General features: G+C 37.5%; 1 pseudogene; it reads left to right on the top strand.

The window, feature by feature from the left end:
* The first annotated feature begins 5,368 nt into the window (after positions 1 to 5,368).
* On the top strand, positions 5,369 to 10,099 carry LOC118835901 (annotated as a pseudogene).
* The last annotated feature ends 1,871 nt before the right edge of the window (positions 10,100 to 11,970 follow it).

Raw genomic sequence — 11,970 nt, 5'->3', positions numbered from 1 at the left:
AGATCTTGTGTTATCCTGATTGTGTTTCCACAATACTCAAATTTTTTCTTGCTGGCTGCTTGCAGTATTTTCTCCTTGATCTGGGAACTCGGGAATTTGGCAGCAATATTCTTAGGAGTTTTCTTTTTGGGATCTTTTTCTGGAGGCAGTCGGCGGATTCTTTCAATTTCTATTTTACCCTGTGGCTCTAGAATACAAAGGCAGTTTTCCTTGACACTTTCTTGTAAGATGATATCTAGGCTCTTTTTTTGATCATGGCTTTCAGGTTGTCCAATAATTTTAAAATTATCTCTCCTGGATCTATTTTCCAGGACAGTGGTTTTTCCAATGAGATATTTCACATTGTGTTTCATGTTTTTTTTTTTTATTCCTTTGGTTCTGTTTTAAAATATCTTGATATCTCATAAAGTCACTAGCTTCCACTTGCTCCAGTCTAATTTTTAAGGTATCATTATCTTTAGTGGTCTTTTGCACCTCCTTTTCCATTTGGGTAGTTCTTCCTTTCAAGGCATTCTTTTCATTGGCTTTTTGGAGCTCTTTTGCCATTTGATTTAGTCTATTTTTAAAGGTGTTATTTTCTTCAGTAGTTTTTGGGTCTCCTTAAGCAAGCCATTAACTTGTTTTTCATGGTTTTCTTGCATCACTCTCATTTCTCTTATCCACCGGTTAATTCCTCCCACCACGTGGGCCTGGCCCAGAAGTGACTGCAGCTGTAGCTCTGGAGGCAGCCTCAGAGCTGCACCACCTCCGCAGTCTCCTGGGTGGTGGCTGACCTTGAAGTCCTTTCATTCTGTCCCAGCAGCTTTTCCCACTAACCTTCTTTGTTGTCTTTGGCATTTGTGGGTTGAGACGTCTGGTAACTGCCATAGCTCACTAATTCACAGTGCTACACCTATTTGGCCCAGCTCTGGGTCTGGTTGCTCCTGGTGCGGCCCATGCTGGGCTCTGCTGTGCTCTGCTCACAGTTCCATGTGATAGACCCTTCCCAGTGACCTTCCAGGCTGTTGTCGCCTGGAGCCCTGCTTCCCTCTACTATTTCATGGATTCTTCCACTCTAGGATTTGTTTGGAGCCAATTTTAAAGGTGTTTAGAGGGATCTGGGGGAGAGTTTTAGCAAGTTACTGCTTTCCAGCTGCCATCTTGGCTCCACCCTAGCATAGATTTCTATCATCCATTGCCTGCATATCTTGTTTCCCAGTTACATATGAAAACAATTTTTTAACATTCTTTTTTTAAAACTTTGAGTTCCAAATTCTCATCCTTCCTTTCTCCCCACCCATCCTCTTTGAGAAAACAAGCAATTTGGTATAGGTTATAAATGTGTAGTCATGCAAAACACTTCCGTAATAGTACTCTTCCCTTTAAAAGCAATGCAGCTAGGTGGTATGGTGGATAGAGCACTGCCCCTGAGTCAGGAGGACCTGAGTTCAAATCTACCTCAGATACTAACTAGCTGCATGAATATGAGGTAGTCACTTAATTTGAGGTAATTTGGATTGCCAAAAAACCTTCCTGTGTTTCTCTTCCTCCATTAACTTTTCATAATCCATGAATTAAGATGAAATAGTATGATAAGGAAAATAGAATAAAGGAAAAATTATGGAAGACAGGGATTATCAAAAGAAAAAAAACAGTACTCCCTCTCCTCATGAGAAACTCATATGGGTTTTGAAATAAAGTGAATAATCATTCACAATTGTAGTGTCATAAGCACTTTCCTCAATCAGGTGAGATAGTGTTTTACTGTGTCTTCTCAATTTTTAAGAGGGACTTTGTATTTTTTTCATAATATTTGATTTTTTTGTTTACTTGCAGGAATTTTAAGTTGTTTTCAACTATTCTCATTATAAAAATAACTATGTATTGCTTAATTATAGACATATTTAAATGCTGCTCATTTACCTTGAAGATATATAATAATTAAAACTGGAATGATAAGTTATCAAGTACAGAAATATATTTAGCAACTTGAACAATTATTCTATTTCTTGTTATTATCATGGTCTATTATTTTAATATAAGGTTCTCTTGTACTGGAGGGTATTTATATATTAGATCCTGAAGAATTTAGTGAGCTGATAGGAAGGATATATTTTGTTCTCCGTTAATATCAAGTACAAGCCTGAGTAGTACAAGGGGAAAAAAGTCTGTTGATGTTCATTTAAGATGAGCATATGGTTTGCTGTCAGCTTTAGATCTACGTTCCTTGAATTCTTCATAAAACGCAATTAGTTAAAGTCATCAACTCTATTCATAAGGAAAAAAAAATCTTTTAAATACATGAAGCTGATCGTTTGGGAATTCATTTAATAACATTTTATTCACATAGAAAATTTATATATTCAAGGGGTACAAAAATCTTCTAGGGATAAAGTCAGATATATGAAACATGCATATTCATTAAAATGGAAAGAATACTAAAGTGCATAATTCATTTAAGGGAGAAAACATCTCCAAATGGATAAAAATGAGACTAATTCAATACTTCAAGATCAATGATACAATTCATGTCAGCATTCATTTTGCCAATTCAGGTATCAACCTTTCATTTCTTCTCATTTTTTTATCCATGTTTTCATTCCCCTTTTCTTTAAAGGTTGTACCCAATTTGCTACAAGGCTTGTGACAATTATTTTAATCTCTTTGTGGTGTGAATGTAACCCTTGCCATTTGTTACCTCTAATTATTATGCAGCATTGCATGTCTTCTTTTTGGCCATACACATCCTTGAAAATGTCTTCTATCTTTTCCTGGGTACAATGCATTGGCTATAAAATGTAGAATATTTACTATGGGATTTTCTTTGCCTTTAATCTCTTCTAATTAGTCAATGAGATCATGATGTTTTAAATATATATACATATGTACATACATACACACATATATTTGTGCATATATGTTGCACATACATATATGTATATATGCACATATGTGTGTGCGTGTATATATATATCTATATATCTATATCTATCTATCTATCTATCTATCTATCTATATATATATATATATATAAAATTTAATTTGAAGGTCAGGTTGTAAACTCTTCTGGATCTTGAGACTAATGGTTTCTATTTTTTAGAATGTCATATTAATACTCTGTGGCAAGAGTCAGTGTGGTGTGTTTATTACTGGACTTATAATCAGTAAAATCTGAGTTCAAGATTTCTGAAACATATTAGCTATGTGTTCATGGAAAGTTATTCAACTCAGTGTATTAAGCTGGATCCTAAGGCTTTCACTAGCAGAGGAGTTATTGATTTCAAGGAAGATATTTTTTTTTCTTGGGATTTCTTCATTACAAAGAAGCTACTGTTCCATCCACCCTTCCCCTTCTTCATCCCCTCCAAAAAAATCATGTGTATGTGTGTGCATGTGTATATACAAAATTCCTTTCCCCTTCAGTATTTTACTAATCTTATTTGTTATAATCTTATAATTTATATAACAAAATTCTGTAAAAAATAATACAGAAATGTAACATATTCAAATAAGTTGGAGATCTTAATTTTTCTGCATCAAGAATCTCCTCTGCAATCTGATGATAACTATGAACACTATGTAAGAATGATATTTTAAATACATAAAATAAAATTAATAGTATTACATAGGAAATCAGTTATATTTAAATATAAGTATCAAAATGGGTGTAAAAAAGTTCAGGTACTTCAATTTAGGAATCCCAGTATTTAGTCATAATAATGCCAATGAAGTTGGAGGTATTTTTTGTGCTGTATTCTCATTTTCCCAGCCAATTATTTGACTTTTGAGCTCTTTGTCAAGGTAGGTTCCACTTCCAGAATGGAGAGTTCTCTGTTCCAAGCTTCAGGATTTTTATGAAGCTGTAATCTGTAAATTTTCAGTTTTTCTAAGGTGATATGATCAAAGGAGAGGCATTTCTTCCTCTCCTGGCCTGTGCTCTGGTCTGTGAGTAATCTCAAGCACTCTTTTATGCTTTGGAACTGTGAGAAGGATTCCCTCTCCACAACGGCCATGAGATCTGCCATTTCAATGTTCCCTCCTTGCTGCCCCCCCCACCAACCACCACATAGAACTGTGACCCAAATCCAACTAGGGCCAAATGAGAAAATACTGCCACAGTGTCAGGAAAGAGATCCCTGAAATCCCCCTCTCATCAGCTGCTTGATCCCCCAACCATTTGTGGGCTTGGAGGTCAAGAAGCTGCTGCTGCTGCTGCTGCCACCACTACCACTTACACTTCCATTCCCTGGGGGTCTGGGGCAGACAAGGCTCCTCTCACCCAGGTCTGACAGAGTTTTCCCACTGAGTTATACATTGTTTTCAGCATTTCTGGATTTAGAAGTCTGGAAATTGCCACAGCTGAGGCCTGCTCCATCCCAGTCTGTTCTGGCATGGCCCACACTGAACTGTGCCCTCCTCCCAGGCAGGTGTGATACACCTTTCCTGTTGAACTTCCTGGTTGTTTTGGGCTGGAGATTTGTTTCACTCTATCATTTTGTGGGTTCTGTAGCTCTAAAATTTGTTTAGAGTAATTTTTACAGGTATTTGGAGGGGTTTGGGAAAGAGCTCAAGTGAATCCCTGCTGGTAACAACAATCTGCTAGCAGCTACTGTGACTGTGTAATATCAGCAGCAACCAGCATACAGAAGGGCTGCTAACACAGTTACTTTGATCTTCTTTACTAAGGAAAGCACTGATAAGGGGTTAAAAATCTTACCTTAATCCAACATACAAATATGACTCAGTTCAGGAGGAAAAGCCCATAACCTGAAATTCAGAGCAAATACAAACAAATTACAAACATACCCAATATAAACAGACCAAGTCACAAATCATAGTTACCAGGAAAGCATCAACATATGGGTTTACAATCCAAGGGGCTCTTATAACGGCTGTGAGAGTCCCACGCCACTCTTCCAGTGAATGAGAGCCCCAAGGGAGAATGCCAAACTGTGGGTTTATATATCTTGTTCAGGGTCAAAGGGCATCATAGTGTGTGACTCAAGCCAATGTGACCTAAAAGCTTCTGGCATCACAAACATGTCACTCAAACCCATGTAAACCAGGCTTTCCCTTGAGGCAATGAGGTCATCAAAGACTCCTAATTTAATCAAAGAAACAAAGGCTGGACTCATCAATGGCACTTGATTAAATAAGTGCTCCAAAAGAGAAAACAGTAAAAAAGTCCCACTTTAATTAATATTACACTGGTTTTACTCCACTGTCTTGGCTAGACTTGACTTGGTAGATTCTTTCAATGACATTTTACTCCCTGGTTCTAAGATCTCAAGGCAGTTTTCCTTGATAATTTCTTGAAAGATGCTGTTCAGGCTATTTGTATTTTGTTTATTTGATTGTTTGTCTGTTTATTCATTCATTTATTTTAATCATGGCTATCAGGTAAACCAATAATTCTTGAATAATCTGTTTTGGGTCTATTTTCCAGGTCAGATTTTTTTTTCCTTTCCAATGAGGTATTTTACATTTCCTTCTATGTTTTCCCTCTCTTGATTTTGGTGGAAAAATTCTTGATGTCTTACAGAGTCTTTAACATCCCCTTGCCTATTTCTAATTTTTAAGGAATTGTTTTCTTCAGTCAGCTTCTGTACCTCCTTTTCCACTTGGTCAGTTCAACTCTTTAAGGAGTTCTTTCCTTCAGTCAATTTTTATACTTCCATTTCCAGGCTGTTGAATCTCTCTTGCCTAACTCTCATTTCTTTTTCCAGCTTTTCTTCTATATCTCCTACTTGATTTTTGAAATCCTTTTTGAACTTTTCCAAGAAGGTTTTTTTGGGCTTGAGATCAATTCATATTCTTTTTTGAGCCTTAATATTTAGGCATTTTCATACAGTTTTACTAATCTAATTTTGTATTTTGAATTTCCCTCTTGCCAAAACAACTTTCTATGTTTGGGGCTTTTTAATTTTTAACTGATTTTAAACTATTTCATGGCTTTTTAAAATTAATTTGTATATTTTTAGTTTTCAACATTCATTTTCATAAGATTTTGAGTTACAAATTTTCTTCCCATCTCTATCCCCCATCCCAAGATGGCATGTTTTCTGATTCCCTCTTTCCCCATTCTGCCCTCCCTTCTAAATCACACTCCCTCCTCCAATCCCCTTTCCTCTTGCTATCTTATAGGTCAAGATAGAGTTACATACCCCATTGCCTATATATCTTATTTCCCAGTTGCATGTAAAAACACTTTTAACATTTTTTTAGAACTTTGAATTCCAAATTCTCTCCCTTCATCCCTACCCTCCACCCTCCTTGAGAAGGCAAGCAATTCAAAACAGGTGATACATGTATCATTATGCAAAAAACTTCCATAATAGTCATGTTGTGAAAGACTAACTTTATTTCCCTACATCCTCTTCCATTCCCCCATTTATTCAGTTTTCTCCTTTGACCCTGTCCCTTTTCAAGTTTTTGCTTCTGACTACCCCTCCCCCAATCTGTCTTCCCTTCTGTGATCTGCCACTTATCTCTTTCCTCAATGCTTCCGTCTGGGATAAGATACCCAATTCAATGTGTATGCTGTTCTTTCCTTAAGTCAAATTCAATGAGAGTAAGGTTGACTCATTCCCCTTCACTTCCCCCCTCTTCCCTTAAATTTTAAGAGCTTTTCTCTTGCCTCTTTTATGTGAAATAATTTACCCCATTCTATCCCTCTCTTTCTCCTTGTCCAAATATATTGCTCTCTCAACCCTTAATTTTATTTTTTAGATATCATCACTTCATATCCAATTCACCCTGTGTCCTCCATCTATCTATCTATCTATCTATCTATCTATCTATCTATCTATCTATCTATCTATATCTATATCTATCTATATATCTATCTATATCTATCTATCTATATATATTCCCTTCAACTATCCTAATACCGAGAAAGATCTCATGAGTTACAAATATCATCCTTCCATGTAGGAATGTAAACAGTTCAACCATAATAAGTCCCTATCTCTTCTCTTTCCTTTTTACCTTTTCATGTTTCTCTTGATTATTGTAATTGAAAGTCAAATTTCTATTCAGCTCTTCTCTTTTCATCAAGAATGCTTAAAAGTCCTCTATTTCATTGAAAGTCCATTTTACCACTGAAGTATTATACTCAGTTTTGCTGGGTAGGTGATTCTTGCTTTTAATCCTAGCTCCTTTGACCTCCAGAATATCATATTCCAAGTCCATTAATCCCTTAATGTAGAAGCTGTTAGATCTTGTGTTATCCTGGTTGTGTTTCACAATACTCAAATTATTTCTTTCTAGCTGCTTGCAATATTTTCTCTTTGATCTGGTAACACTGGAATTTGGCTAGGACATTTCTAGGAGTTTTTTTTTTGGGGGGGGGAAATCTTTTTCAAGAGGCAATTAGTGTATTTTCCGATTTCTATTTTACCCTCTGGTTCTAGAGTATCAGGGCAGTTTTCCTTGATATTTTCTTGAAAGATGATGTCTAGGCTCTTTTTTTTTTGATCATGGCTTTCAGGTAGTCCAATAATTATTAAATTATCTCTCCTGGATCTATTTTCCAGGTCAGTGGTTTCCTAAGAGGTATTTCACATTGTTTCCTATTTTTTCATGCTTTGCGTTTGTTTGATAATTTCTTAATTTTTCATAAAGTCATTAGCTCCCATTTGTTCCATTCTAATTTTTAAGGAATTATTTTCTTCAGTGGTATTTTGGACCTCCTCTCCATTTGCCCAATTCTGTTTTTTAAGGAATTCTTCTCCTTATTGGCTTTTTGGACCTCTTTTGTCATTTGGGTTGGTCCATTTTTTATGGTATCATTTTCTTCTGTATTTTGGGGGGTTTCCTTTAGCAAGCTGGTGGCTTATTTTTCATGATTTTCTTGCATTTCTCTCATTTGTCTTCCAAATTTTTCCTGTACTTTTCTTACTTGATTTTCCAAATCCTTTTGGAGCTCTTCCATGGCCTGAGACCAATTCATATTTTTTGGAGGCTTTTGATGTAGGATCTTTGACTTTCTTGGCTTCTTCTGGTTGTATGTTTTGGTCTTCTTTGTCACCAAAGTAAGATTCTATAGTCTGAGTTTTACATTGTCTATTCATTTTGCAAGCCAGTTACTTGGCATCTGAGCTCTTTTTCAAGGTATGATTCTCCTTCCAGAGTGGAGAGTGCTTTGTCTCAAGCTTCAGGGGTTATTTACAGCTGTTTTTGGAGCTACTAGTAGGCACCTGTAAATTTGCAGTTCTTCTGCAGTGGTATGAGAAGTGTTTAGTCCTCCCCTTCCCTGTGCTCTAGTCTGAGTGACCTGAAGCACTCTTTTCTGCCTTGGAACTGCCAGGAGGACTCCATCTCCACAGCTGCCCCAAGTTCTGCCACACTGAGGTCCTCTTCATCCAAAGACCCTCAACCAGGACTGCAACCCCAATGCAAGCAGGGCAAAGCAATAGAATCCTACCTCACTGAAGCAAAGAGATCCCTGCACTCCTGCTTTGATCTCCTGATTAATTCCATCCACTGTCTGTGGGCTTGGAGCTCTGAAAGCAGCCACTGCTGCTGCCATAGCTGCCTTTGCTGCCTCAGCCACCTCTGTTGCCCTAGGGCTGGGGCCAGACATCACCCTTCTCTCATCCAGGTCCAACAGAGTTTTCCCACTAACCTGCCAAGTTGTCTTTGGCCTTTATGGCTTTAGAAGTCTGGAAACTGCCACAGCTTAGCGATTCAGTGCCCTGAGGCCTGCTCCACAGGTAAACTGCAGACTAGTCTGTGCTGACACAGCCCATGCTGGGATGTATTCAGCTCCCAGCATGGTGTGATAGACCCTTCCCAGTGACTATTCAGGCTGTCTTGGGCTGGAGACTTGTTTTACTCTGTCATTTTGTGGGTTCTGTAGCTCTAGAATTTGTTTAGAGTAATTTTTGCAGGTGTTTGGAGAGATCTAGTAAAGAGCTCAAGCAAGTCCCTGCTTGGCTCTGCCCCTCTATTTCATTACTTTTAAATTTGAGCTCTGCTCCTGGGCCACAAGGGGTACTGTCCCAAGCTTCTTGCACTAATATCCATGGGCCTAGTCACTGGCTTTCTGCAGCAGGTCCTCAAGTGCTGGAAGCAGGCTCAATGTGCTGGGATTACCCAGTCTGCAGTTTGCCTTCCATACTGGAGCTGAAGGCTTCACAGATGGCCTGATGTACCACTGGCCTGCTGAGCCAGTACTGGGCAACCTCAGTTGCTGATTTGTGCTGTGGCTAAGAGCCTCCCACTGTATTTTTTATCTGGGATGGAAGAAGGAGGAGGTAGAAAAAGGCAGCTGTACTGGGAACCATGGGAGTAGCCAGTCTTTGTGCCTTGGTCTAGTTGGGACTGATCTGGTCCTGTCTGGTTCATGCACTAGTTTACTCATCATTTCTCCAGAAGGGGCTGCTACAGTCTCATGGAGCTCAGAGTCACTGGGACTTCCCCACCCCCCCCCCAAACTGCGGGCCAAGGAAACTCTGATGTTGAACTCAGCTGATCAGCCCATGAAAACTTCAATACTTAGACAAAGAAACAGATCTGGAAAAAAAAAAACAACTTGTTATCTTGGGTCTGGCAGCAAGGAAGAAGACAAGTGGTGAAAATCTCACAGTTTGCAAAGCAGACTGAAAGGTGACATAGGAGCTGGAGATGTGTGTCAGAGAGATTCAACATTCCAGTTTGCCAATATAGAAATGTTGATAAGAACCAACAACAGCAACTTAATAGGCAAAAGTACAAGGATCAGAATCCCTAGTTGAAGAGTCTTCACAAGAAGAAAGAAGGAGGACATTCCTACAATTCATCTGAAGCTGCATGGCCAGCTGTACAAAATGGTGGGGAAGAATAATATATCAAATATATAAATATAATATATGTTATATATTAGATTCTATATCATATATATTAAATATTATGTTTGCATATGAATATATAAATAAATCAAAATTGGAATTCCAGCTTAGTAAGTTCTAATTTATTTTTGAAATCCCAAACTAATCAGAACTATTCTGGAGCCAAATGTAGTGAGTCCCAATCACCAAGTGTTCTGCTCAAATCTCCCAGCCACTGAGTTCCAGTTTCCTTGAATCCTCTTGACTAAGAAATGATGACCTTTCAACTGAAAATGCTACTTACAATCTAGCTGTGATGTGAGATAATCAGATTGCTGGTGTTTAAATGTTTAGGGCTACAGGTATTGAGAAGAGGAAATCAATATTTGTTCCTAAACATAAAAAAAAAACTTCATGCCTACGGAATTTATGTCTTTCATCTATATACAGCAGCTTGATATAAAATTTCATTATGCTTTTGTATGTGTGTTTGTGTGTGTGTGTCTGTGTTTGCATGCATGCACACATGCATATGTGTGTGTGTGTGTGTGTGTGTGCACATCACCCTGTGGCTAAGGAGATATATGGCAGCATTAGATGGCAGTTTGAAATCTATTATTCATAATGTTTGGAATTGATGTCAACTGTTCTTAACTGAATAGCAGCTCTTAAAGTTTTTAATTTGAAATCATAGTTTGAATTGTAAAGGGGGATATATGGTATCGACTCATGGGTTTTTCTTAATTAGGGAAAGACATTTTTGTATTATGATCATGTTTCTAAGCAAAAGCAATAGTGCAGTGAACATTTAATGTGAGACAATGGTAGACTTCTTATCTTTGGAAAACAAACTAAAATAATTTATTTTTCATTGTAGTTGGGATAAAGGACTGGTTGAATACCAGCCACTTGTAATGGAATAGCAAACTGCACTGTGAAATCAAATGTGAGCTTTCTGGAATAGATGGATGTGTGACAGTGACCTTTCTTTGGAAACGAATGAGTTGAGGTTGGATTAACAATTAAGGCTGGATAAGGAGTGGAATGCTCATCAACAAAGGGTAAAAGAATCAAAGGGACTTATGGTTGATGATGGCATATAGGGAAGGACTTAGATTTGGTAGGGAAGAAAACATTGCCCTATTACCTTCCTCATTTCTTGGGGCTTACTAGCTTTCACAGAGGAAATATGGCTGATTTTTTAGCAATACCCATTCTTTCTCAATTGCTTCATGGTCAGGAACTACATAGGGGCATACCCTTAGGTACAAACATATGGACAGGCAGAAGTATTGTTTTTTGTCGGCAGAATGTAGCAAGATAGTGTAATCTTTATTCAGTATTTGGCATATTGTGAGCAGTTTTCAAAATGCATGAAGGCACTGAAAAAAAATGGACAAAGTTGGCATGACCTCAAATAGTAGAATTCTATGAGAATTCTAAAATAGGGTAAAGTTCTAAATAACATGGGAAAGAGTCATGCAAATAAAGGTAAAATTTGTAGAATATGTAAATTTTTACTGGCCTTTCCTTCACAAAAGTATTTTTAATACAAAACTGCTGAATGTAAGTCAGACCATGGACTGAACTAAGACATGGCCTGCTTTTAAAGGGACCAATTTTTTTTTTTAAAGGAAGCAGTGTCCTCACCCTAAGTTGCTTGCCAGGGCATATACATGCTTGACTCATTTCTCAACTGTATTGCAAGAGACTTCTAACTTAGGGCTATTAGGAAACAAAAACAGAACTCTGAAAGCTTCTGAGACTCAGAGTACTCAGTAAGAATACTACTAAACAAGCCTGATTATTTTTTCCAAAGCAACAACAATAAAAAGGGTCAACAAGAAGGTGAATTAATTGAATGAAAATCTTTTTACCAAAGGGTCCCTTCTCAAATAGAATACATGGCACTTCCTTTGTCCTTTTCCCATCAATGTTTCTAACTAAAGCCCAATTACAAAATGATGGATTTTTTTTAATACAGGTCCTGTTATTTTGTAAGATTGTGCAGTTAGGATCCATATGAGCACTGATTTTTTTTTTTAATTCTGAATAGTAACCTAACTGAGTAATGGGGGAAAATTAGGATTTTAAAACAGCAACTTGTCTAAGAAAATGTCTATACAAAAAATGGCAGCTCCCTTCATGTTTAGAGTTTTCTTTATAAAACTGATTGGCATAT

This window comes from Trichosurus vulpecula, chromosome 1, assembly GCF_011100635.1.
Source record: "Trichosurus vulpecula isolate mTriVul1 chromosome 1, mTriVul1.pri, whole genome shotgun sequence".
Lineage (NCBI taxonomy): Eukaryota > Metazoa > Chordata > Mammalia > Diprotodontia > Phalangeridae > Trichosurus > Trichosurus vulpecula.
This window is presented reverse-complemented; position numbering and strand designations above follow the sequence as displayed.